Below are 26,914 nucleotides of genomic sequence, written 5' to 3'. Positions count from 1 at the left end.
ATTGCTGCTTGGCCATCAGGGAGTTAGAGGACAATGTCCATGCCTTCCCTAAGAACAAGGACCAGGCTTTTCCCTCCATAGGATCGCTGGGCTTCCCTGGCAAGTCAAAATGGGGCCAGGGTAACATTGGTTAGCTCAGATCCAGGTGCTGCGGAGGTGTTTGGAAAGGGGCTCAAGCCCTGTCACCTGAACTGCAGTACAGGATGCTGAATGGACATACGTGCCAGCAGTCTCTAAACAGCCAGAATGAGCAGAGGACATCCCACACACTGTTCCTCCCTGAGGGTGTCAAGGAATTGGCTGGAGGATGAGGCAGCTGGGTGGCACTGAAGTTAAGGACCTGGGGAAGGATCCCCAGGAGTGTCCTCAGGAGCCAGCTCCCAGGTCCTGGGAACTCTCCACCCCAGGGTCTAGGATGTGTCTTGGAATTCTGCATGAGGACAACATCTCCTCCTTCTCTGCATAGAACCCAGACTGCTGTCAGGTCTGTGAGAAGACCTCCCAGGCAGCTTCCGGTCTCCTGTCATTCTTCCTCTGGAGGCCCAGTGGGCTTCAGCTGCACTGACAGTATGGCAACACCCACCTCCTGCCAGCTCACCTTCCCAGCACCCTCTCTAGGTGTGGGCTGCAACATGTGATGTATGAGTGGCTTTTCCTTAGGAACCCTTTCTTGTTTGGGGTGCTTCACACAGCTGAGGTGCCTGCCAATCAAGAATAGGCAACTTGGAGAAAAGCCTTCCACAGAAGCCAGCACCATGTTCAGAAATCATCCAAGAATGACAAGGAACCCATGACAGGAGGCTCAGAAGTCATAGGCCACTCACCACAGCAGCACAGAGGCACTGCTTTCCTAAGGTTTAGACTCTGGAATGGACACTGCACATTGCCTCTCTTGAGGGACAAGGCTCAGATGAATATTGACCAAAGTCCACCCTATAAGTCAGACGGTGAGTTCTCCAGAACCGGTCTGGACATGAGCCTTCTGGTGATTATTTGTTCCATCATGTTTGGGGGCTGGTGATTGGGGTCACCTGAGCAGAAGTTCTCAGGACTGCTGTCCTGCTGGGTAGCTATGTGGAGTACCTGCTCCACGAGTCTTCTGACTCAAAAGTTCATGCCCCATTGGAGAGTCACCTTTCCCTGTTACTTGGGAGTCTGTGTGTTTACAGGTTCAATGCCACCAAGTGTATCTCCCTCAGTTTCCACTGCTCTTCACCAGGAGAGCCCCAGGCTGAAGGCAGCAGTCTCAAAGCAAACCAAAGCCCAAAGGCAGGTTTATGGTGGTGAAGTTGGCCAAAAATCTGCACAAGTAGGGGATGTGGACACCCATAGCCCAGACATTGCCAGGGACTGTGAACATGGACTTCATCCCCATTTCTGCCTGGTTCCTTTAGGACCCTCTTTGGTTCCCTCCTGTTCCCACCAGTCCAAGGAGACCGATAACCACTCTTCTTTCACTGTCTCTTGATGGAATTCCTCCTTTCCCATTCCTGGTGTTCTGCAAAGCTGCCAGGCTGAGCCATTTTGCCCGTCTCTCTCTGCTGACTGCTGCAGGAGTCCTGGAGCACCTGTGTGTGTCCCTGACACCATTCTTGTAGTCCCTTTGGTGGCATCCCGGTCCTTTAGCAACTCTGCTGCAGGCTCTGATCATTGATGGCATTCTCTGTCAGGCTTCAGGGCACCCTGTCTGGCCATCTCTCCTCTGGTCCTCTCCCCCAGCTCTGGGCACCAGCACTCTGGTGTTTGGCCTGGGCTGCTCCTCCCTCACCACCATCCACGGGCCCCTCCTGAAGTCTGGAGTGCTGGCCTGGCTGTGCTCCTTGGCTCATGTCCTGGGAGCCAATTTGCAAACCTGGCCTTATGCTACCTGTTTTGCAGGGCACTCACTGTCCCTCCTCCTGGGACATGAGTCTCAGGACCTGCTAAAGCATTTGTTCTCCATTTTATGCTTGGTGATTTGACTTATTTTCAATCCTGGCTATGTCATTTGTTTGGGAGGTTAGTTTTTTTTTTTTTTTTTAATTAACTTGTGGAGGTAAGTCATGGAGGATTTTGAACCAGACCAGAAAGATGGCCAGCTGAGCCATTCCATGGGGAAGGTGTCTGGGAAGAGGCTCACCAGCTGTTGGCTGCTTACTGGGGTCTCGCTCCTTCCTGCATCTTCGTGCTGCATCAGCTCTAAGATGCAGCCATACTTATCATCTTTCCACTGAAATGGAAATTTCGCCTAGCGGAGTCAGTGGATCTCCCTCCATGTGGACCTGGACCAGCTCAGTATCTGTCAGTCAGAGTTACTCCTGCATTTGTGTCTCATCTGTTTGTTCCTGGGCTTTTCTCTCGGAAGGTATGGGATACCCTGCTGGCTCCCTTGCCAATTAACGAGTTAAGAGGCATCTCAGGCATCTGAGTCATGAGTCACCCTTTAAAGATCTCCTTCAATGAGTGGGAGAGTCCTAGGGGCAAGTCATGCATCTTCTTCACTGACTTAAGAAAAGGTGCATGGTATGTATGGTGTGTGGTTCTGTATGGTGTATATGTGTGTGGTATGCATGTGGTGTGTGTTTGCTGCGTGTGTGCATGGTGTGTGTGTGTTTAGTGTGTGCAGTGTATGTGGTGTGTGTACATGGAGTGTGTGTGTTATGTGTGTGTAGCGTGTGTGGTATGTGTTTAGTGTCTTTGTGCATTGGATGTGTGTGGTGTAGGTGTGGTATGTGTATGTGTGGTGTGTATGGGATGTGTGTTTGGTGTGTGTGGTATGTGTGTGTTTAGTGTATGTCATATGTGTGTTTGGCATGTGTGTGGTGTTTATTGTGTGTGATGTGTGTGCATGGGTGTGTGTGCTTGACATGAATTTTTGTGTGTGGGGTGTGTGTTCATGGGGTGTATGTGCTACGTGTGTTTAGTGTGTGTCTGTGTGTGTTGAAAGGGCATTTGGTGTGTTTGTGTGGTGTGTGTATATTTGGCGTGTGTGTGCTTGGGATATGTGTTTAGTGTCTGTGGTATGTGTGGTACATGTGTAGTGCTTATTTTGTGTGATGTGTGTGCATTGGGGCATGTTTGCATGGGGTGTGTGTGAATATGTGGTGTTTATGTGTGCATGGGTGTGTTACATGTGTGGTGTGTGTATTTGCGTGGTATGCATGTGATGTGTGTGTGCATACAGCCCTGAGTGCTTGAGGCTGGGCTACCTGTACACTGGGAAGCCCGCAGTGGATGGGAACAGAGATGAGTCCTCCTGCAGGCTCTGCAGGCCGTGTTCTTCAGTGAGCTGCCCCCCTCTAGGGGGGTGACATCATCCTTATAGTGGCATACAGAGGGTTGGCATGACATGTATTTTTGTCAGCAGCACAGAACGAGGCTGAAGAGCCTAGTGGCATAGCTGGGAAGTGGAGGATCCACCCTCTGGGAGGCTGGCATGGTCCCCTGGGCACACCTGTGCTGGAGTTCCCTGACTATCGCAATGATTGCATATCAAGTGCTGTATTCTGGTGGGCAGAATACTGGTGCCAGCAAAATAGCAGATCTGATGTCAATAATTATTGTTATCCTTGTTTGTGTTTGAATTCCATTTGCTTATAATACTTTTATCCAGCCTTTCACTTTGAGTCTGAGTCTGTCTTTGCATTTTAGATGAGTTTCTTATTCACAGCATATTGTTGAATCTTATTTTATTTTTGATGTATTCAGTCAGCCTGTTCTTTATTCAGAGAATTAAGAGTATTTATTTCAGAATGATTATTAAAAGGTATGTGTTTCTTTCTGCCATTTCAGTAATTTTCTTCTGGTTGTTTTGAATATTCTATGTTCATTTCTTCATCTTTTACTCTTCTTAGAAGTTTGATGGTCTACAACAATAATAATGTTTGATTCTTTCCTACATCTATTTAGCCTGTCTACCCCTTCATTGTGATTTATTATTTCACATGATCTCCTGATTGCAATTGTCTTTATTTCTCTTCTGGGTGTAGATAGAGTTCTCTTAAATATAATCTATAATGCTGGTCTAGTAGTTATGAATTCCCTCTGTTTATGCTTAACAGGTATTTATTTATTCTTAAATTCTGAATGATAACCTTGCTCTTACATTAATCTAGGTTGACAGTTATTTTCTTTCAGGACTTTAATTACATTATTTCATGCCCTTCTGGCCTTTAGAGATCCAGCTGTAAAATCTGTTGTTTGTCAAATGGGTTTTCATTTATTGTGGCATGGCACATCATCTTTTGCAACTTTTAAAGTTCTTTCTTCTTCTGCACTTTTGGAAATTTATTTATGACATATCATAATGATGTTCATCTCTGACTATGTTTGTGTGGGGTTCTAAGTGCCCTGAAACATGGATGTCCATTTTTTCCCCTAATATTTGAGAAATTTTTTATTCTTCCTTCAATTTATTTGTTTTCTATGTATTATGAATGTAACTTTTCTTCTGGTGTGCAAATTATATGAATGTCTGATATTTTAATGGTGTTCTAGAGGCTTCTTTTTTTCTCTATTTCAGTCTGAATATAATATTTTAGAAAAATCATATTTGAGTTCAGATAGGCTCTTTTCCTTTTGACCCACTTTGTTGTTTCTGTATTCAACTGAATTTTTAATCTGACTTATTGAGATTTTTAATTTCCAAAATTTGTGTTTCTTTTCCCCGATTTCTACATGTTTATTTTATTGCTCATTTGTTCTGTATTGTTTTTCTTAATTCACTGAACTGCTTATTTATATTATCTCAGATTTCATTGAGTACTTTTTATTCATCCTTTGAATTCTTTGTCTAGCATTTCAACCTCCTCAGTAGTTTTGGAATGTTAGTATGGAGTTATAAACATTTTTAAAGAAAAATATAAACACAGGAACTTGTCAGAACAGCTGGGAGAAGCTGCGGAGCCTTGGTCCCCACCCTTGGAAGCACAGGACAGGTCATGGATGAGGCTTCATTGAGGAGGCTGTAGGTCACCTGTGTCCTCTAGAGCCCTCTTTTTTCCCATGCTTCCCCAGTTTTCCCAACCAAGAAAACTCTTGTGAGAAGTTGACCAGGGTGAGAAGGACTATTCCCTTGGGGTCACTGGGTTTGAGAGCCCAAGATGCTCCTCCAAAAGTTGAAGAAGTTAAACAACCTGCTTTTCAAGCTACTCCTGCCTGGGGACTCTGGTTTGGGAATACTTTCATCCTTTTTTGGATGATACATGCAATACTACCTTTATTTCCACCACAGGAATAGACTTTAAGATCAAATCAGTTGAGTTACAAGGAAAGAATATCAAACTACAGATATGGGATATAGCAGGCCAGGAGCGATTTTACACCATCACAATATCCTACTGCAGAGGAGCAATGGGTATAATGCTAGGACATGACACCATCAATTGTAAACGTTTTGAAAAAATCAGCAAATGCTTAGAAACATAGACAAGCATACCAACAAAGGTATGGAAAGAATGTTACTAGGAAACAAATGTGAAATGGACAATGAAAGAGTTGTACCTAAAGGCAAAGGAGAATAGATCATAAGGGAGCATGGCATTAGAGTTTTTTGAGACTAGTGCAAAAGTCTAAACATGGAAAGGCATTCCTCTATTAGTTGAAGGTATCCTTCAAAAGATCCTGGTAAACTGAAAATGTAGATATCAGCAGTGGAGGAGGTGGGACAGGATGGAAGAGCAAAGGTTGCTGAATATTCTCCTGTTCTTTCCTTGCTATCCACCACCTGTTTCTCTCCTTGCTGTAAAATAAACCACTATGTCCATTTAAACAGATTTTTATTCTCATCATAACTCTACAATTCACCTATTTTATTTGTCTTTCATCTGTGACCACTTGCTGATTTATTTATAATTTTTTCAATCAAAAAATGTATACAAAAGTCAAGTATATGACCTCATTTTTGATAGTACTTGCTCAGCTCACCACCACGTTTCAGTTGTATTATAGTCCAGTTCTTAACTACATTAAAACTTACAGCAATCATGTCAACTATTCTACAAATTGTGTAAAAGTTAGACATAACACTTTTATTTTGTACAAGAGAGGAATTTTCTGTCATGCAAAACATGCTTGAGTCTCTGTAATCTATAGGCAAATGATAGCAAAAGAAAAACCAAAGCTGGGAAAACACTTATTTTCACCTTACATTTCTAAATGGGGTTAATTTAATCCTGTACCTTATGTGGAAAGGAACTTCTTTGGTTTTACCTTTTTTGTTTTGGTGGAAGATTGTGCTGTAGACATAATATAAACCATTACAATGTTGTGGTTTACTTAGGTACAATTCAAAGTGTTGTTAATTGAGGACAAAGGGTATTGCAGAAATGACAACTTTGGTTTGCTGAATCTCATTTTGAGGGGTCTTGTTATTTCAAATTGTTCCCACCTCTGGATCTCCTTGACCTCTTATTTCACTGTGTCTCATCTTCCTGTATGGTGCTTTATTGGCTTTTCCTCCCCCACCACCTCATGGTATTAGTTATTTAAAATGAAAGGGGGAAACTAGTAAGTTGTCAAGTGTAACATAAAGCATTGATGTAACTTGCTAACTAAACTGAAAGATAAATTCTGCCTAATATCAAATATCACTTAACTGCTTTCTTCCTTTAATATATATTGTTCCCTAAAACCTCTGTCCCAGATTCTTTCATTGGCTGTTTTACTTCTATGTACCTCTGATTCCATTTGTTCTTTTCCTGTCTGTCCATTGAGTTTATGAAATGGAAGATTTTAGTGCATGCTCTAGTGTTTGGATGGTGTTGTGGTTTGTCTTTATAATTACATGTATATCCTATTCACTTTCTTAGAATCACTCTCGATCTAAATTTGAGCAGTCTCCATTTTGGCAACTACTCTGGCATTTGGCACCCCAGTAAAGATTCTTTTAAAAAAGTGGGAAACAAAGAGTGTATTTTCTTGCCAAATGTGTTGGCCTCCGAGGAACACTTTTTCTGTCTTAAGTTGTCCTTACCCTAAGATGTAGTAATACTTTAGAATATTATTAATTTTAAGCCCTATGGTCACACCCTCTTAGAAATCTTGAACAAACATGGATTTTGAAAAAGGACAACAAAGTCTTCCCATGTAAATATAAGACCTCAAGTTATTTCTAACCCTGTCCATTCTTCAATTCATCTTTCTTGTTATTCATTGATTATCATTATGATAGGGTAGGTTGAGTTTGCTATGCTGCTAGCATCCTAAGGTGATACCTTTGTTGGAGTAATTGTGATTAGGATAATTCAGTTCAAGCAAGGCTGAGTTTAGGACAGAAGCTTCCATTGAAAATTCTTTTGTGTTGTGACACACATTTTAATGACTGCTTGGCTTACATGAACAACAACATAGGGATTTATCTACATTGAAAATTCATGAATTTTCAGATAGTGCTAACAATTTCATATGTCATGCTGGTTTTTGTTCTTAGGTTTTCCCCTCATTTGACTTTATAATTGGTTAGTAGTAAAAAGCAGCATTGGCAAATAATCCATAATATTCCAGTACAAAATAATGAAAAGCTGTCACAGCTTTTTTGGAAAAGTTTTTATGTTAAACCTATTGTTGTTAGATTAATGTATTGGTTGCTTCCCTTTATCTGGAATGTGTCATAGTTTTTTTTTACTTTTAACCCTCTTTAATCTTTATTCAATTCATTGACTTAAAGCTTGAGAGCTAAATACTGGGATTTTGGGGTAACAGACTGACTATTGTTTTCACAATTATATTTGTCGTTTACAGAGAAAGGATATGAATACCTTTAGTTAAATCTGTACTTTATAAATATCAAAAAGGAGAAATGATGTACAAATTAATTTTTGTATAATCTGTTTGAAACAAGAGTTTTGTTTGCTTAATATTAGGACTTTGCCCCTTTTCTGTAAGTCTCTTGGGATCCAATGGAGAAGCTGTTCTTATTAAACACCAAACATTTAAGTCCATTCTCTGGTACTAGCTATTAATTTGGTTTCATATTCTACTTAAAAATTTAAATACGCTAAAAATATTTTTAAGAAAAAGAAAAATGCAAACACAAATTAATCATACTTTATTTGACTGCATCTTATTTAGAAAGCTTTCACATTTCAAATCCCATTAAAACTCTCCAAAAGAATATAAAGAATAAGAAAAAATTATGTAGCAATATCCACTCATCAAACAGCAGTCCAGTATTTTGAGATGCACATTATATTTTATAGATACTCAACTCATATCTGCTATCAATGTAATATGGTTATATTTTTACAAACATGAGAAGCTGTTAACAATATACCACTTATTTTAATGATGTCATGGTGCATAGAAAAATAACTCTGACATGCTATCAATTTAATTTTATCTATGCTCCTCCAAAGTGGTGAACTTCATGATATTAAACAGCATAATAAACAAACACATCCAGTCATATACATGTCAGCCAACATCAGAACACAGGGCAAGGTAAAGTTGAAATGTGACAAACTCCTTTATGTATATTTGTTGAGCAAAGGGGGAAGGTAATTTGAAAAAGAGAGGTAGAAATTATTAAAATGAATTTTTTTCATAATATTTTTATTTTTCTTATTTTCCTGGCTATAATTTCAAAAACTACTGCCTGGTTTCTGATCTGTGGACTTCTGTAGAGTAAGTATCTTTATCCAAATGTAAAGGAAATCATAGCCAGTTGACACACCAAAATTCATAGGATACCCTTTAGCCTCTTCAACACTAACATATATAGCTTCACAGTAGCATGTATAAAAATGTTCAACAGTACCAACTGCCAAATCAGTGTCAGTGGATAAAGTACAGTCATCCTTAAAGATAAAGCTCCCCATTAATAGAAAGTTGCACCAATTTTCCTCAGTTTTAGCCAAGGGAACCCACTCTATCAATTATAAAACTGTTTATATACTTTTCAATTATATAACTGTTTCAACCTGATGAAAGTTTGATCATAAACAGACTCAAAAGGGTCAGCTGAAAAACTAAGTACTGTGGTTATGATACTTTTTAATATAACCAGCATTTGCCCATTAAATTTTTAAAGATAATGTAAATTGGAAATATCTTCTTAAAAATAAGGAATTGCAAATGTTCCCAGCAGCAGGACATTTTACTTCTCATCAAATATAAATTGGGTATATTTATCTTGAAAATCCTTGTTATCATGTTCATTTTCAAAACATTATTATAAACAAAGAGTATCTTTCCTTTAAAAATAAAACATTAACAAACTTCCCTGAAAAGGGTCTTATCGACTGTTAATGAAGGTAGAGTTTTAAAAATGCAGCGATTATATTTATAAAATATTCAAAACAAATCCTAGAGCAGAAATAAATCCAAATGAAAATGAAAACATTCCTACAAAAGAGTTTTCACCAAGAATAAATCTTCTTTCTTTTTCTTATGGGTACCTAGGTCTTCCAGTTAAGTAAATTATCCATCAAAGGTTTACTGACTCAGGGGCGGGGAGCGGGGCACAGGAAATCAGGCAGGGGTCCTGGAGCGGAAGGACCAGTTCCCGTCCCCCCAGCAGTATGGCATCCTGTGCTGAACCCTCAAAGCCCACTGTCCCACCGCCTTCTTGTGTCCCACCTCTTGAAGATTTCAAGGTGTTGGATGGGTTTGAGGATGCAGAAGGTGAGGAAGAAGAGGAGGAAGAGGAGGATGATGACCTGAGTGAGCTGCCACCTCTCAGGGCATGGGACAGTCCCTCTGGAGGAGGCTGAGCAGCCTGGGGCTCTGGCCCAAGAGTTCCTGGCAGCCATGGAGCCTAAGCCTGCTCCAGCCTCAGCTCCAGAAGAGTGGCTGGACATCCTGGTAAATGGGCTGTTGAGAAAGAAGACACTGATCCCAGGCCCACCTGGCTCAAGCCTACCAGCCAAGGGGCAGGTGGTCACCGTGCAGTTGCTGGAAAATGGCATGCAGGTACAGGAGGAGGAGGAGCTGGTGTTCACCTTGGGCAACTGTGAAGTCATCCAGGCCCTGGACCTCAGTGGCCCGCTCATGAACATGGGTGAGAGGCCATGGTCATTGCTGACTCCAAGAACTGCTACGGCCCCCAGGGCAGCAGGTGCCCTTACATCCCCCCCACATGCGGGCCAGTGCCTGGAGGTCACCCTGAAGACCGCCGTGGATGGGCCTGACCTGGAGATGCTGACGGGGCAGGAGCGGGTGGCCCTGACCAACTGGAAGCAGAAGTGTGGTAACGCCCACTACCAGTAAGAGACTTCCTACTGGCTACCAATTCCTACGACCTTGCCACGAAGGCCATCACGTCCAGCGCCAAATTGGACATGACTTTCGAGGAGGAGAAGCAGCTCCTGCAGCTGAAGGTGAAGTGTCTGAACGACCTGGCAGCCTCACAGCTGAAGCCGGACCATTACTGCACAGCCCTGCGCTCTTGCAGCCTGGTGTTGGAGCACCAGCCTGAAAACATCAAGGCACTCTTCTGGAAGGGCAAGGTGCTGGCTCAGCAAGGCGAATACAGTGAGGCTATGCCCATCCTGAGGGCAGCCCTGAAGCTGGAACCTTCCAACAAGACGATCCATGCGCAGCTGTCCAAGCTGGTGAAGAAACACACGGCTCAACACAGCACAGAGAAGGTCCTCTACCAGAAAATGTTGGGCAAACCCAACTGGCTGCCAGCCAAGTGTACCGGCAAGAGCGCCTGGTCCATCCCTTGGAAGTGGCTGTTCGGTGAGACTGCTGTTGCTCTGGGGGACATGGCACTCTCTGTGGTCATCACTGCCAGGAACTGAGGGACCCAGCGGCTGCCACCCCTCTGCACACCGTGGACCCCACCCTGCACTCCTAACTCCCCGGCTTCCTGTCCACTGTCCTCTGTGGCCTGGCCCCCTCTGGATTGGGGGCAGCCAGGATCGGGGTCACAAAGCCTAGAAAGCAGGAGGGACTGAGTCCCCCTAGGAGGAAAGTGGGGTGCAGCACTGAGGAGGGGCCCTCCTTCCTCCACTCAACTCTCACTCTTCCCCCACCACCCGGCAGGTCAGGGCTCACGCGTGGCCTCAGTATCTTCTCCTCAGTAGGCCTGGGGCAGCCCTCCCTGCCCCCCTGACTGCCAGCCCTTCTGACCCTACCTGCCGGCCCTCTGTCCAGGCTCCCCACAGTGAAATAAAGCCTCCCACCCCGCAAACAAAACAAAACAAAACAAAACAAAACAAACAAACAAAAAAAAAAACAAAGAAAGAAAAAAGATTTACTGACTCAATTGAAACCAATTAACTTTAAAATACATTATATTTCACTGATTAGCTGAAATACATTGTATTAGTAAACATGGTAGCTGTTCAGAAACAAAAAGAACACATTAATATTTTTTCATTTCTGCCTTTAGTGTTTTCTCTGAAGGAACAAACCAAAGCTCCCCAAAGAATCTGCTGAGTCAAGTGAAAAGAAAATAAAAGCAGCTTAAAATGGATAAAATGCACCTTGAAATTTATTTCTAAGATGAAGAACCAAAAGTGAAACATTTTAAAAAGCAAAAGGAATGTGAATCCAAATCAATTGGGAAAGAAATTCCAGCTACTTTATAAAAGCTGATCTTCACAGCTTAGCAAAATTTTTGACTAAAAATATCACACCAATTTACATTAATTTTCTATTCTTTTCCAAAAATGCCCTTTTAAAAAAAGTGCATCCAAAACTCAGCAATTCCATTCTTCCTCAACCTTTCTGATAGCTTTGATACCACTCCTCTAAAGTTTTCCAAATAGATTCAGCTTTCTACTGTAGAGAATGTAAAGAGAGATCCCACAGAATGGGAGAATATCTCTACCATATGCACCTCAAATAGAGCACTTATCTCCACATTTTTCTTATCCAATCTCTTTGGGTTATTCATCTTGGAAATAAATTTCAAGGTGTATTGTATGCATTTAAATATAAAGAACTCAAAAAACTTACACCAAAACACAAATAATCCAATCAATAAATGGGTTAAGGAACTGAACAGAAACTTCACAGAAGAAGTACAATTGATCGACCCTCCCGCAGCCTGGTCCGACCCGCGCCGCTCCCTCGCAGCTGCCGCCCCCGGCCCAGCCGCCGCAGCCCGCGTGGACGCTCCGCTCTGGGCGCCCCCTGACGACTGCACCAGCCCATGGCTGGCGGGCGAGCGGGCGGTCGCGCCCGGCCGGCAGTGCTGGGGGTTAAGTGGCCCATGGGCGCCGGAGATTCGCTAGCCGAGCACCCTGCACAGCCACCCGCTGGCCTCCCGCTCGCCTGTCCAGACCCGCGGCGCGATCACCAAACCTCGCCTGAGCCAGCCCCGCGGCAGGAAACAATGAAGGGGGACACCAGACACCTCAGTGAAGAGGAGGGCGCCAGCGGGAGGGAGGACTCCATCATCATCATCAACGGGGCCTGCAGTGACCAGTCCTCTGACTCCAAGGACACCCCCTCTCCCCCGCATCCTGGAGGTCATCCGCACCCCCGAGATCAGAGGATGCAGATTCAGTTCCCGCCTGTCCAAGACGGAAGTCTCCAGCCTGCTCAGTTACACTCAGGATCTGACAAGAGAAGGAGATGGTGAGGAAGATGGGGACAGCTCTGACACTCCTGTGATGCCACGACTGTTCCAGGAAACCAGGACGCGGTCTGAAAGCCCAGCGGTCCGAAACCGAAATAGCAGTACAGGCCCTCCCCACGTTCCACCCGAGGCCGCCAAGACCACAGTCACGTGGACGAGTCTCCCGTGGAGTTCCTGGCTACCAGGTCCTTAAGGCAGAGGGCAACAGCATCGGGGGCAGGTACGCCGTGACCATCTCTGTCCAGTCCTTACCTCACCGTCGACCTCACGGATGACGACGTGACCCCACAGAGCAGCAGTACCCCCTATGCTGAGGACAGCCAGCAGGAGAACACAGAGTCCCCCCAGGTGGACGCAGAGGGGAGAGATGCAGACAACATGGAGTAGTAGGATGGGAAGGAGTTTGGAATAGGGGACCTGGTGTGGGGAAAGATCAAGGACTTCTCTTGGTGACCTGTTATGGTGGTTTCCTGGAAAGCGACCTCCAAGCGCCAGGCCATGTACCGAGAGCGATGGGTCCAGTGGTTTGGAGATGGCAAGTACTCTGAGGTCTCTGCACACAAACTGGTGGCCTTGGGGCTGTTCAGTCAGCATTTTAACCTGGCCACCTTCAATAAAGGCCACGTACCACGCCCTGGAGAAAGCCAGGGTGCGAGCTGTCAAGACCTTCCCCAGAAGCCCTGGAGACTCATTGGAAGACCAGCTGAAGCCCATGCTGAAGTGGGCCCACGGGGGCTTCGAGCCCACTGAGATTAAGGGCCTCAAACCCAAAAGCAAGCAACCAGTGGTTAATAAGGCAAAGGTGCTTCGTGCAGGCAGTAGAAACTTAGAATCAAGGAAATATGAGAACAAGACTCGAAGACGCACAGCTGATGACTCTGCCACCTCTGATTACTGTCGCCCAACCAAGCGCCTGAAGACCAACTGTAATAACAATGGCAAAGACTGCAGAGAGGAAGATCAGAGCCAAGAACAAATGGCTTCTTTTTTTTATTATTTATTTATTTATTTTATTTTTTTACAAATGGCTTCTGATGTCACCAATAACAAGGCCAGTCTCGAAGATAGCTGTTTGTCCTGTGGTAGGAAAAATCCTGTGTTCTTCCACCCTCTCTTTGAGGGTGGTCTCTGCCAGACCTGCCGGAATTGCTTCCTCAAGCTGTTCTACATGTACAATGATGATGGTTATCAGTCTTATTGCACCGTGTGCTGTGAGGGCCATGAGCTGCTTCTCTGCAACAACAGGAGGTGTTGCCAGTGCTTCTGTGTGGAGTGCTTGGAAGTGCTGGTGGGCACAGGCACAGCAGCAGACATCAAGCTTCAGGAGCCCTGGAGCTGCTACCTGTGTCTCCCCCAGCACTGCCACGGGGTCCTGCAGTGCAGGAAGGACTGGAATGTGTGCCTACAGGTCTTCTTCACCAGTGACGAGGGGCTTGAATACAAGGCCCCCAAGGTGTACCCTGCGATTCCCACAGCCAAACGGCGACCCATTAGAGTCTTGTCACTGTTTGGTGGAATTGCCACAGATTACTTGGTTCTCAAAGAGTTGGGCATTAAAGTGGAGAAGTATGTCGCCTCTGAAGTGTGTGAAGAATCCATTGCTGTCGGAACCGTTAAACACAAGGGAAATATCAAATATGTGAATGACGTCAGGAATATCACCAAGAAAAACATTGAAGAGTGGGGTCCATTTGATTTGGTGATTGGCAGAAGCCCATGCAATGACCTATCAAATGTGAATCTGGCCTGGAAAGGCCTGTATGAGGGCACTGGCAGACCCTTCTTCGAATTCTACCACCTGCTCAATTACTCGCACCCCAAAGAGGGGGATGACCGGCCGTTCTTTTGGATGTTTGAGAATGTTGTAGCCATGAAGGTCGGCGACAAGAGGGACATCTCACGGTTCCTGGAGTGCAACGCGGTGATGATTGACACCATCAAAGTGTCTGCTGCTCACAGGGCCCGATACTTCGGGGAAACTTACCAGGGATGAACAGGCCTGTGATAGCATCAAAGAATGATAAGCCGAGCTGCAGAACTGCTTGGAATTCAATAGGACAGCAAAGTTAAAGAAAGTGCTGATAATAACCACCAAGTCCAACTCGATCAAACAGGGGAAAAACCAACTTTTCCCCATTGTCATGAATGGCCAAGAAGATGCTCTGTAGTGCACCGAGCTTGAGAGGATCTTCGGTTTTCCTGTACACTACACGGATATGTCCAACATGGGCTGTGTTGCCCGCCAGAAGCTGCTTGGGAGGTCCTGGAGCATGCCGGTCATCAGACACCTCTTTGCCCCCTTGAAGGACTACTTTGCATGTGAATAGTTCAACCCTGGCCTGCTGGGGCACTGCCGTACCTGGGACAGAGCCAGGACCCAGAAAGCACCCTGATCCCTAACAGGCACCCCAACTCTGCCCTCTCCGCCAAGCTGTGTGGGGTCTCCCCACATACCTGAGTCCTCCTGCTCACTGGGAGCAGAGCCACCTGACCCTCTCTTGCAGGGGTTGGCCGAGGTGCCACCTCCTTGTGCACAATTCTGACCTGGCTGCTCAGAGCAGCCAAACATGGTGCTCATTTTTTCTTCTAAAACTTTAAAACTTGAAGTAGATAGTAAAATGGCTTTTTCCTCCCTCCTGGGTTTACCACTCAGAAACAATGGCTAAGGTACCAAAACCACATATACACAGCCTCTGATACTCAGGTTGAAATGCCAAATCACCCAAGACTGTTATCGGAAGACTTTTAAAAATTGTCTACAGCTCTGTTTACAGGAGTGTGCAGTTGTAGACATGTAGCTGAGGGACATTTTAAAGGCCCAGCATGAATGTTTCTTTCCTAGGGCTACCAGAAGAGGAAGTGACACATAGTTGAATCTTTGCCTCAGTACAAGGTCATTAGAGTATTTCCCACCATGATGGTGATTCAGCAGGGATGACATCATCATCATCTCATTCAGGGCTATCCCCCCCCAATCCAAGGGCAGGGGCCACCTTAGCTAAATCCCTCCTGGAAACTGCAATAGAAGCCTCTGGGGAGCTCAGGAAGGGGTGGGTCAGAGTTATATATAAGCTGCCGGATATTACATAGAAGAAGTTCGGCTTCTGAGTTATCTCCTTCCCTGTGTGAGGGGCATGACAGAGGGAACCTAGCAAGGTACACCCACTCATCCCCTTCTCCAGTAGGCACAGGTCCCCAGATTCCTCATCCTTTCTGAACTCAAGCCGGTGACAGCCAGGGGCAGAAGCACATTCCTAACTTTTTCCCCTCATCTAAGAGATGGCTGGGGAAAAACTGCAATAAAAGCTCCATCCTCCCTCCAGAGATTTTAAAATCCTTTTTTACTCCATGATAACATCATTTTTTAGGAGAACAGGAGGTCGGGCAAGCTGCATTTCTGAAATGCTGCTGTGATGGTGTTTAACATCTTTTACTCCTCTTAACTGGTGCTATTCAGTAGAATCAGGAACCTTGACACATTTTGTGGGGCTTTTATACACTTTTTAAAAAAAACTCTCAAGACTTCTATTTTTATGTTTAACATTTGCATTAATTTTTTTTTTTTTGGTAACTGGAGCCACATAACAAGTATGGGGAAAAAACCGTGCCTTGTTTTCAACTCTTTTTGCTAATTTTTATGCTGAAAGATGATGATGCCTAGAGGTGACCTTATTCTGTTTAATTAAAATCAGTATTTCTCTAAAAAAAAAAAGGAAATACAATTGATCAACTAACATGAAAAAGTATTCATCATATATAGCAATTAGAGAAATGCAAATCAGTAATACTCTGATTTAATCTCACTCTAGGACTGGGGAGATAGCTCAGTCGGTAGAGTGCTTGCCTTGCAAGCACAAGGCCCTGAGTTCGATCCCCAGCACCGCAAAAATAAATAAATAAATAAATAATCTCACTCTAGTCCATTATGAAGAATAAAATGAATAAAATAGTGTTGGTGAGCATGTGGGAAAAAAGGTACACTCACACCCTGCTGATGGGACTGCAAATTGCAACCATTCTGGAAAGCACTATGGAGATTCCTCAGAAAACTTGGAATGGAACCCCCATTTAACCCAGCTATCCCACTCCCTGGTTTATAACCAAAGGACTTAAAATCAGGATACTACATTGACACAGCCTCATCAATGTTTATAGCAGCTGAATTCACAATAGTTAAACTATGGAACCAACCCAGGTTGCCCTCAACAGATGATTGGATAAAGAAAATGTGTTATACATGCACAATGGATTGATTATACTCAGTCTTAATGAAATTATGGCATTTTCAGGTTAATGGATGGAACTGGAGAATATAATCCTAAGCAAAATAAGACATTTCCCAAAATCCAAAGACCCAATGTTTTCTCTGATATGCAGATGCTGTTACATAATGTGGGGGGAGGGCTAGGGAAGAATGGAGAAACTTTGAATTGGGCAGAGGGGCGTGAAGAAAAGGGAGGAGGTGAAAGAGCAGGTAGGGTGGGTAGGGTGTTGGAATAAGATGAATTTTGTTACCTGTGTACATGTATAATTGAGACACAATGGGTGTGACTCTGCATTGTGTACAACCAGAGAAATGAGAAGTTGTGTCAAAATACATTCTGCTGTCATATATAACTAATTAGTACAGAAAAAATAAAAAAAGAAAGAAAGGAAGAAAGAACTTCTAAAGTAAACCACTCTGTTACTTACCTGGAAAATGTATCCCAGTTAAAAAATCTGAAATAATTTATTACCAAATTAGAATTGAAGTAAAACAAAGTTTTCTTATAAAGACTTTAAAGAAAAGGAAAAGAGCATGCATTCAAAACCAGAGATGAAGACAAATATTCTTATCTATGCAGGCACTGGTAGATGCAGTTTGTTACTTTACTTATTGTAAGACAATACACCACCCTACATTTTTCTTCATTCACTATTCACTGAGCTACCAATATTCAAGTTTGGAGAATTTAATATTTGAAAAAATAAAACATGAAATTGAAACTTGTCCCTCAACCATTTCAGAAAACTATGGCAGGTTTGTGTGATATGTTATATACTTAGAGACTTTTATAACCTACATTGACTATTTTAAGGCACAAAAATCATGTTCCATTTACTGGTTCTAAGATAAAATGATCACTATGTAAATAATATTGTCAACAGGCTCTGCAAATGAACAAAAATTGGCCAGGAACTGGCACATCTTGTTCATACCAAAATAACTCTTGAAGTTTAAAACAATCTCTTTTAATTCAGATCAAATATGCTATGCCAAAGTGCAGCAAATATTATGGGACACACAATGAGACACTGACAGGGAATTGCTGCATGGAACTTATACTAAATCCACCTGGGAAGCAATTCTGTACAATTTCTGCATTGCATGCAAAGCTCAGTTCTGTGTGGATGGAAGTTATTCCTTGATGTCAACTTCTCAATTCAGCCACAGTTTAAGTTGCACAGCATCAATTCCATTTATCTTTTATTTTTATTTTATTATTTTTGGGGAGGGTGCCAGGAATTGATCTCAGGGGCACTCAACCACTGAGCCACATCCCCAGTCCTATTTTTTTTCTTTTGTATTTTATTTATAGACAGGGTCTCGTTGGCTTTCTTAGTGCCTTTCTGTCTGTGAGGCTGACTGAACTCGTGGTCCTCCTACCTCAGCCTCCTGAGCCACTGGAATTATAGGCTGCACCACAGCACTCTGCCCATCAACTCCATTTATATATAGTCTGAACATCATCTTACCTCAAACAAAACCAAGGTTTTCTTAAAGTTTCAAAGCAGATTTATTTGTTATTTGTTATTTCTGTTTCCAAAACAACCTCACTGCAGTCTCCTTCAACCATGGCATATGTAGCTTTCTTAACCAAGTTACTACCACTGCCATTTCTCCTGTATTTGGAATCCACAACTAATATGACAATATAACCTCTGAAAAACATTTTTTGGGCATATCCAACTTGCAAATGATGACACCTACACACTCTTTCCCTACCATGGCCAAGAAGCACAGATGTGTCGAGTTGTGGATACACTATCTATACATATAAATGCAGTAGGATTCAGACAGATCTTTGGTGATCAGTCTCATGATACCAGGCATTTGTAGTTTGGATTCATATCAGAAATATTATGTCATCGGATCATCCATAGGCTTGATCTCCCTGTTCTCCTAATGACTTTGTAAACAGCAACCATTGAACAGGGACCAAGACAGCAGCCACAACTTCTGGTCTTCTACTCTGTGCCTGCCGTCAGTCTACTGCAGGCCACTGCAGGGTCGCTGACCCTGGAATGGGGAGCACAGTTCTTGCATTCATGCAGAAGGAGTGAAGGGGTCACACGCCTGAGATTACCCTGGCTCCCTTTGTTGCAGTTACTTTGAGGTCCCTGTTGAGGTTGGCTGTGCTCCTGGCCACCTGGACCTTGCTCTTGAGGGATGCAGCCACACGGAAGTGTCACAATTTATGGCTGATCAATCCAAAGAGCTGTTGCTGCTCCTGGGGAATCAGCTAGCCGCCCACCCAGCTCCTGCTGACAACGCCTTCGTGCTCCTTGTCATCCTCCTGGACCTTGCTGCAGCAGGTGAGAGCAGAACCCGCCGGGAAGGGGCAAGCGGGTTTGCCCACCGCCAGGGCCAGAGATGCTGGTTGTGGGAGGAGGCTGCTAGGCCCAGGTGGTAAATCCATCATCCCCGCACTGGTCCCAGTCATCAATGCCACCACTCCTCTTCCTCAGCATCCCTGACTGCCAAGAATCTCACCTAGTCACAGTCACCTTTTGAAGTCATAAATTTTAGATGGCACGTTACCTTGTTTTTCCATATTTCTTGTGTTGCTACGGTAAGATTTGCACATCTGCTTGGATGGATATTTCTTGACTTTTATGTGGTGCTTTCACAGTATGCAACTTACTTCTGTCAGTGTGTCTTGGGGTTGTTGTGTAACAGTGAGTTTATTTCAAACTGGACTTCACCATGTAATCTTCTACTTTCATTTGCAGTTTATGGATTTGGGGACAGAGTGCACTGCATTATGGTCAGAGAGACCACTGGCTCTTTAAGACATGTCAGTATGGAGTAACTAGTACTTCAAGCAGATGTAGCGTAGGCAGTAGAAAATGTGATGGAACACAGAGAGAAAAACAGACAGAAAAAAGAAGGTCAAGAATTCCTCCTTGCCAAGGTGCTCAGAATAGGTACTCAGAACCTAAGAGTAGGTTCTCTTGGGCTTATGTTTATTTTGGGGGGTTTATGGAGTCTAAGGTATCTTCATATTATAAACATTTCTTTATATGTTCTAAAATATTGTTAAATGATTTATAATTATCTTTCAAATCATTATTTGAATAAATTGGAATGGTATTTTGGTTATGGACAGTTTTTTAAAAATTTTATGCATTTCTCATTATACTGAATGATAATATTTCCAAATGTTTTGTCATCAACTTTCAGAATATTCAGCTTTTCTAGAAAATTATTCATTTGGTACAAATAGCTAATTTTATTTTTATAGGGTTCAGTAGGAACTTATGTATAATTTATAGTAATATAAAATAGACAATGTAATATGTTGAATACATTTTTATATATTTAAGTATTCTATATTAATATTTATTATTTTCACTTATACATGTGTAATATAACATTCACTTTACACTTTACATGTGGTATAATCATACATGCATCTTATATTTATTTATATTATTGCAAAATTTACATAATCTGATATAATATTCATATACATGCGTTACCTATTCCACCATATTGCTTTATTCAAATGTGTTAATTTTGGCTTTGATTCCTATTAATTCACTCTTTTTTCCTCTTTTTCTTTTCTTAAATATTACCTCACAGAAAGAATGCACAGAGAATCTAACAGACAGCTATGTTGAAGTACAACTGTAACCTCCTCAGCAAAATATTTTCTGATATTTTATGTACATTTAATTTACTATATGAAATATAGGTAACTACTTGCTAGAGACACCTGTGTGAAACAATAAATTTGAGAAATAAATACTTACATGTTTTGTTTGGCTTCCATTGCATTAGTAACTTTACCTAAATAAATACACCTTTATTTAAGTATTCCTTTTTGGGTACTAGGTTTTTTCTCTGAAATTACTACTAAAAAGTATCACGTTTTTGTGTGATTAAAACATGTCTTGGGATATTAATATATTTTTATTTTTCTGTTTCTTTTTTGTTTTTTTTAGAGCATATAACTTGAAATTATAGAATAACTCAATGATGCTCTAAAGAGTATATTTTTTCTTATGTAAAACAATATTACACTTAGAGTTTAAGGTTTTTTAATTTCCCATAATTTTTTATTTTGTTTCTTGAAAATTTTTTACTTATTTTAATTAGTTATACATTACAGTAGAATGCATTTTGACACATTGTATCCAAATGGAGTACAACCACTCCATCCTCTGGCTGTACATGGTGCAGATTCACATCCATAGTGTAATCATACGTGTGTACAGGGTAATAATATCTATCTCATTCCACTGTCCTTCTGCTCCCCACATCCCTTCTCTCCACTCACTCCTCTCTGCACCATTCAAAGTTCCTCCATTATTCCCTACCACCCGCATTATGAATCATCTGTGTATCAGAGAAAACATTCAATCTTTGTTTGTTTGGGATTGGCTTATTTAGCTTAGCATGATATTCTCCAGCTCCATCCACTCACCTGCAACTGCCGTGATTTCATTCTTATTTAAGGCTGAATAAAATTCCATTGTTTATTTATCACATTTTCTTTATCCATTTATCTGTTGGAGGGCATTTAGGTTGGTATCATAGTTTAGCTATTGTGAGTTGAGCTGCTATAAACATTTATGTGTCTGTGTCCCTGTAGTATACTGATTTTAAGTCCTTTGGGTATAAACTCAGGAGTGGAAATACTGGGTCAAATGGTGGTTCCATTCCAAGTTTTCTGAGGAATCTCCATAGTGCTTTCCAGATCCATACTGCTTTCCAGAGTGGTTGCACCAATTTGCTGCAACATGCTCAACAACGCCTATTGTTGCTTGCATTCTTCATAATTACTATTCTGACTGAAGTGAGATGAAATCTCAGAATAGTTTTGATTTGAATTTCCCTAATTGCTAAAGATGATGAACACTTTTTCATGTATTTGTTAATCAATTATATTTCTTCTTCTGTGAAGTGTCTTTTCTATTCCTTAGCCCATTTAATTGATTGGGTTATTTTTTGGGGGGAGTATTAAGTTTTCTAAGTTCTTTATATATACTGGAGATTCATGCTTTATCTGAGGTGCATGTTGTAATTATTTTCTCATATATAGGATTATTTCTTACTAGACAAATGTACCAAAAACATACATTGGAGAAAAGATAGCCTCTTCAACAAATGGTACAGGGAAACCTTGAAATTCATATGTAGCAAAAGGAAAATAAACCTCTATTTCTCACCCTGCAGAAAAATCAACTCAAAGGGATCAAAGACTTAGGCACTAGAACAGAGATCCTGAACCTAATAGAAGAAAGTAGGCCCAAATCTTCACCATGTCAGCTTAGGACCCCACACTTCCTTAACAAGATCCCTAAAGTGCAAAAAGTAAAATCAAGAGTTAATAAATTGGATGGATACAAAATCTTATTTTTGTTTCTTATTGCATGTTTTTAATATCTTTGAAATTGAATTTATTACATGCCTGGTTTTGTTTTGATTCGTTTTCATACAAGCTGTTTCCTGCAAATATTTGATTATTCATGAAGTTGCCTTAAAATTAGTAAAACAAATCTTATTGAAATGCATTTTATTTGATGATGTGGATCAGCAGTGCATTTTAATTAGTGGACAGAACTAAGGTGATTTTTTTCCTTCTCATGAAATAACATTACTCCTCAACATTTATAGCTAATTTTTCTTGAATTGATAAATTCCTATACAAAGAAAACTTCCAATATCTTAACTTTTGTATTGAAACCTAATAGTTCTCCTTTTTTGAACTGAGAAAGACCTGTTTCCTTACTCTTTGGCTTATAGAACTTTATTGCATGTGTCAATTAGAATGATCAATAATTCTTTGGCAGTTTCAGGAAGGGAGGGTGTGTGCTGGCCAAGAGGTGTCTGTGGCGAGGCAAGGGAAGTTTCAGGTGAAAGGTTTCTTCTGTCCTGCTCTCCTCTGGCAGCATCATACTGGAGCCCAGCAGCTTGCCTATGCATATCCAGCTTCCCTAGAAGGTGGCCCAGGGGACAGCAAGTTAGAGGCTCCTGTGACTACAACAGCAGTGCCTGCTTCAGTCCCAGCTGGTCCCAGGCCTCAGCCCTGGCTAGTCCATATACAGTGGTGCATATAAGCTGCAGAAAGTTGTGGAAAGTAGAGTTACTCCTGTGATTCAGACTACCCTATGCAAGCCCAGGCAAGAATGTGTAGCAATAAAGTTATCAAGTTGGAAAAATGACAGAACAGTGTGAATGAATCATTAAAAGAAATTCAAACCATGAGTCAGTGCAGTCATCCCAATGTAGTGACCTATTACACCTCTTTTGTGGGAAAAGATGAACTTTGGCTGGTCATGAAATTGCTAAGTGAAGGCTCGATGTTGGACATCATCAGATCCATTGTCAACCAAAGACAGCTCAAGAACATTGTAGATTTGGGGGTAAATGCATTCTCAGCAACAGGGGGTGATGATACAAGTAATAAAGTAAAAAAAAAGTCTTGGCATGAGTTGATGGATGGCACCTGAAGTCATGAAACTAGTAAGAGGCTACAACTTCAAGGCTGACATGTGGGGTTTGGGAATTACACCATTGTAATAGTACCAAGAGCAGCACCTTATCACAAATAACCTTCCATGAAAGTGTTAATGCTGACTTTGCAAAATGATGCACCCACTTTAGAAACCCAAGTAGAAGATAAATGATGAAAAATTACAACAAGTCCTTAGAAAATTACTTTCACTATCTTCAAAAAGATCCTTGCAAAAGGCCCACAGCAGCAGAACTTTCAAAATAAAAACACTTCCAGAAATCCAACAACAGAGAGTACTTGATTGAGAGTCTCCTTACCAGATGCCAGACATAGACCAAAGAGTCAAGAAGGTAAGAGTAGTTCCGTTGTCAAGTGGACACCTCCATAAAACTAAAAGTAGGAACTGGGAGTGGAGTGACAACAAGGTGGATGAGAAAAGTGAAGAGGGGAAAATAGCTACTTCTCAAGAAAAGTCATGAAAACTAAGAAAATTCAGAGGTCTTGGTGAATATCTGCAGCATCCCCCAGCAAATAGAGTCACCCTCTGTGCACAAATCTTGTGGCCAACCCCAATGTGAGTGAAGAGTACAGAGATGCTTCTTGTGCTGTGCACCTTGTTTTAAGATTGAGAAACTCCAGGAAGGTACTTAATAATATGTGATTTGAGTTTTCTCCAAGAAGAGATAATGGTCAATGGTATATTGCAGGAGCTCTTCTCTGCTGGCCTGGTTGATAGTCCTGTTGTAGTTATAGAGGCTGCTAACTTACAGCAGATTGTTGATGATGCCAAATCTTTAAAAACATTGACATTTAAGTTGGCTTCTGGCTGTGAAGGTAAGAGATTCCTGATGAAGTGAAGCTGAATGGGTATGCTGAACTCAGTGTGAGCTGATGTATATCCCTGGCTGTCACCATGATTGGTCATGCCCTCCTCCGTACCCACTCCCTGTCCACTTCCTCCCACCTCCTCACTTCCAAGTCCCATCAAAATCAGAAGATTGTGAAGTGGCTAGTTTTAATAAAATGGGATAAAAATTAATTTTTAAAACTTGCAACTCTCCGAGTTCTGCTTTATTCTCTAGCAAATTACTCTGTGAGACCAAGCAAATGCTACAGCTGCCTGAGTGTTGCTGATTTTTCCAGAAGGTATTTAATATTCTTAGCAGTCAATTCTGATAGCCATTGAATGAAAATCATCTGAAATACACTCAGGTGTTTCTATTTACTGAAAACAAAAGCAATTTTCTATCAGAAACCTCTTTCTCTGTTCCTTGTTGTTATTTCTGTTATAATAATTCAATTGTATATCTGACAATACTGCCTCTTTCATGTTGTATTTCAAAATTAATACACTTATAAAATTAAGATTTATTAGCCAAACTTGAATTCTAGTTATAAAACTGGCTGTAAATATTATTTTTCATTTATTTATGCATTATACACCTTACCTATGAGAAAAATGTATTTGATTATATGCTTCTTGTAGTTAATCTCTTGTTATTTAAATAAAATATTCAGGTCTATCTGTGGAGTATTTGTAAATTCTATTTCTTGAAATGACTGAATTAGGAACTTGGATGCTTCTTCTTTTGATTTGTTTGCCTAAAAACCAATCCACGATCTTATGGTTTCTTGGGAGAGGGGAGTGCCTTGCAAACTTTCACATGAAGAATGTGTCTGAGGCTGATTTCCTCTGGAATAGTCTCAGATCTAAAATTTTCTGTACATAAGGTGGCATATGTAAGATATGGTTCATTGCAACATTTAGGATGTTATAAAAAATGTTGCCCTTCTGTTAGGTTGCTAACGATATCCATCTCTAATTTGTCTCTCCTGAAGAGATAGTATTTATTATTCTAAAGGTAATGAGCTTTAAAATACCAGAACCTGAGTTTCACTTAAAGTGTCCTGAATACCTAAGTATAGTGAAAATAATCGGGGTTGTGCAATAACTGAAAAGTAAAATGCTGCCAAGATTCAAGAATAAATACTTTTAACCCACATAACCTTCTGCTTGACTATATATTCTGAAACTAGTATACTTTAGAATTTTTACAATTGAAGTGTGAACTTTCAGGGAGGTGGTCTCCCAGGATGGCACTATGGCTCTTTTCCAGTGAACCCTAGATATGGCAACACTTTAATATTATTTTTATATTACTAAGAAAAAAGTTATTTATAATTGCCTTAGCATACTTATGAAGGTTTTCAAGAGCCATTTGCATACAATTAAATGTAATTCATTCCATTATATTGTTTGCACATTGATTATTCAAAGATAACTACAAAGGTAAAAGAAAAATAAAAGCCTAATGAAAAAAAAATTGCTCTGCACTTATTGAGAGATGTTTGTATGCTTAGGGAGAAAATTGCACTAGGGTGAACAAAGGCAAACAGGGAAGAAGAACATCTGTGATCTCTGATAAATTATCTGATCCAAGGAAGAGCAATCAGTGATCTGGAACATACATCTTACCATAAGATGATCCTGTAGCTCTTTTCCTTTTCATAAGTGATGCATCACCACATGTCTTCAGAGAGCTGATGGTAGGGACTTATTTCCCACTCATGTCTGGATAAGCAAAGAGAAATTCTCCAGTCCTAGTAATAGATCTGAGCTGCTACTCACTGTCACTGTGGGAGGGGTGCACTCAGAAAACAGATCTTACTGGGTGAAGTACTGTTAATGGTCTCCATGTTTGTGTCCACCTCAAATTCATATGTTGAGATCCTAACCCACAGCGTGTTGATACTAGAAGGGGGCAGTGGGATGTGATTATGTGACCTATGGGATTGGTGTTCTCACAAAACAGGGTTATGAGTGCACATGGGAACCCTTCCACCAGGAAATTGGCCCTTACCAAAGACTGAATGTTCTGGTATCCTGATCTTGGACTACCCAGTTTCAGACACTAAAAGAAACTGAATCTGTATTGTTTGAAAACTATTCACCATATTGTATTTTCTGTAGCAGCCCAAATTTTCTACAACAGATATTCAACTGGCAATATTCTAGGGTTCAGTTTCTCTTTCAACAGCTCCACAGGGTAAACTGATTGGGTAAGTTATGTTCTAAGATTTTAATCATGTCTTATTTTTTAAACAAACGATCTTAAATTTTGAACCAGTTATACTTTAAAAGCAGTTATACTTTAAAAGACTCCAGTCATTTCAGTTCTTGAGTCTTTAAAATTTTATTATGTGATTTATTTTATATGTGAAATTCCCCTTTTGTGGGTTTATGGTCTAATTATCTTTGCTATTCTAAGTCACTTATGACTTAGTTCCAGTTGTAAATGTGATGTTGCTGCCATGCTCTAATTTTCCTTATTCCTTATGCTTTATTTATTTACACTTCTTATATCCACTTAACATTCAGAATTTTTGGGGGGGAGAGATTATAAATATATGATTTAATCTGTAATATTTAAGTAGAAGTTATAAGTATTTACTTCTTCAGAGTAATCCTATTTGAGAAGAGTGTTATATGGAATATGGAATAAGAATAATAAAAGCCAAGATAATACAATATTAATAATTTTAATATACTGTTATATACCATTTAACAATTCAGCAAAGTCATTTTATTTAGTCCTGAAAGCATTTCCAAATAATAGTTGCGATTACTCTGAGACAGTCATTATTAATATTACTATTCAGTTGAATGTTCTGTAAAGTGGAG

The 26,914-nt window shown here is 41.2% G+C and overlaps 5 pseudogenes; 4 read left to right on the top strand and 1 right to left on the bottom strand.

Moving 5' to 3' along the window:
- Nucleotides 1-5,081: 5,081 nt before the first annotated feature.
- LOC124975570 (ras-related protein Rab-10-like) lies at nt 5,082-5,671 on the top strand (annotated as a pseudogene).
- Nucleotides 5,672-9,497: 3,826 nt separating this feature from the next.
- Nucleotides 9,498-10,721, top strand: LOC124975566 (peptidyl-prolyl cis-trans isomerase FKBP8-like; annotated as a pseudogene).
- A 1,541-nt stretch (nt 10,722-12,262) lies between these two features.
- On the top strand, nt 12,263-14,835 carry LOC124975575 (DNA (cytosine-5)-methyltransferase 3B-like; annotated as a pseudogene).
- Nucleotides 14,836-18,107: 3,272 nt separating this feature from the next.
- On the bottom strand, nt 18,108-19,191 carry LOC124975569 (N-alpha-acetyltransferase 30-like; annotated as a pseudogene).
- A 381-nt stretch (nt 19,192-19,572) lies between these two features.
- LOC124975568 (STE20/SPS1-related proline-alanine-rich protein kinase-like) lies at nt 19,573-24,124 on the top strand (annotated as a pseudogene).
- The last annotated feature ends 2,790 nt before the right edge of the window (nt 24,125-26,914 follow it).

The sequence above is a fragment of the Sciurus carolinensis genome, unplaced genomic scaffold, assembly GCF_902686445.1.
Source record: "Sciurus carolinensis unplaced genomic scaffold, mSciCar1.2, whole genome shotgun sequence".
In the NCBI taxonomy this organism is placed as follows: Eukaryota; Metazoa; Chordata; class Mammalia; order Rodentia; family Sciuridae; genus Sciurus; species Sciurus carolinensis.
Note: the sequence above shows the minus strand (reverse complement) of the source record. Positions and strands in the feature narration are given on the sequence as shown.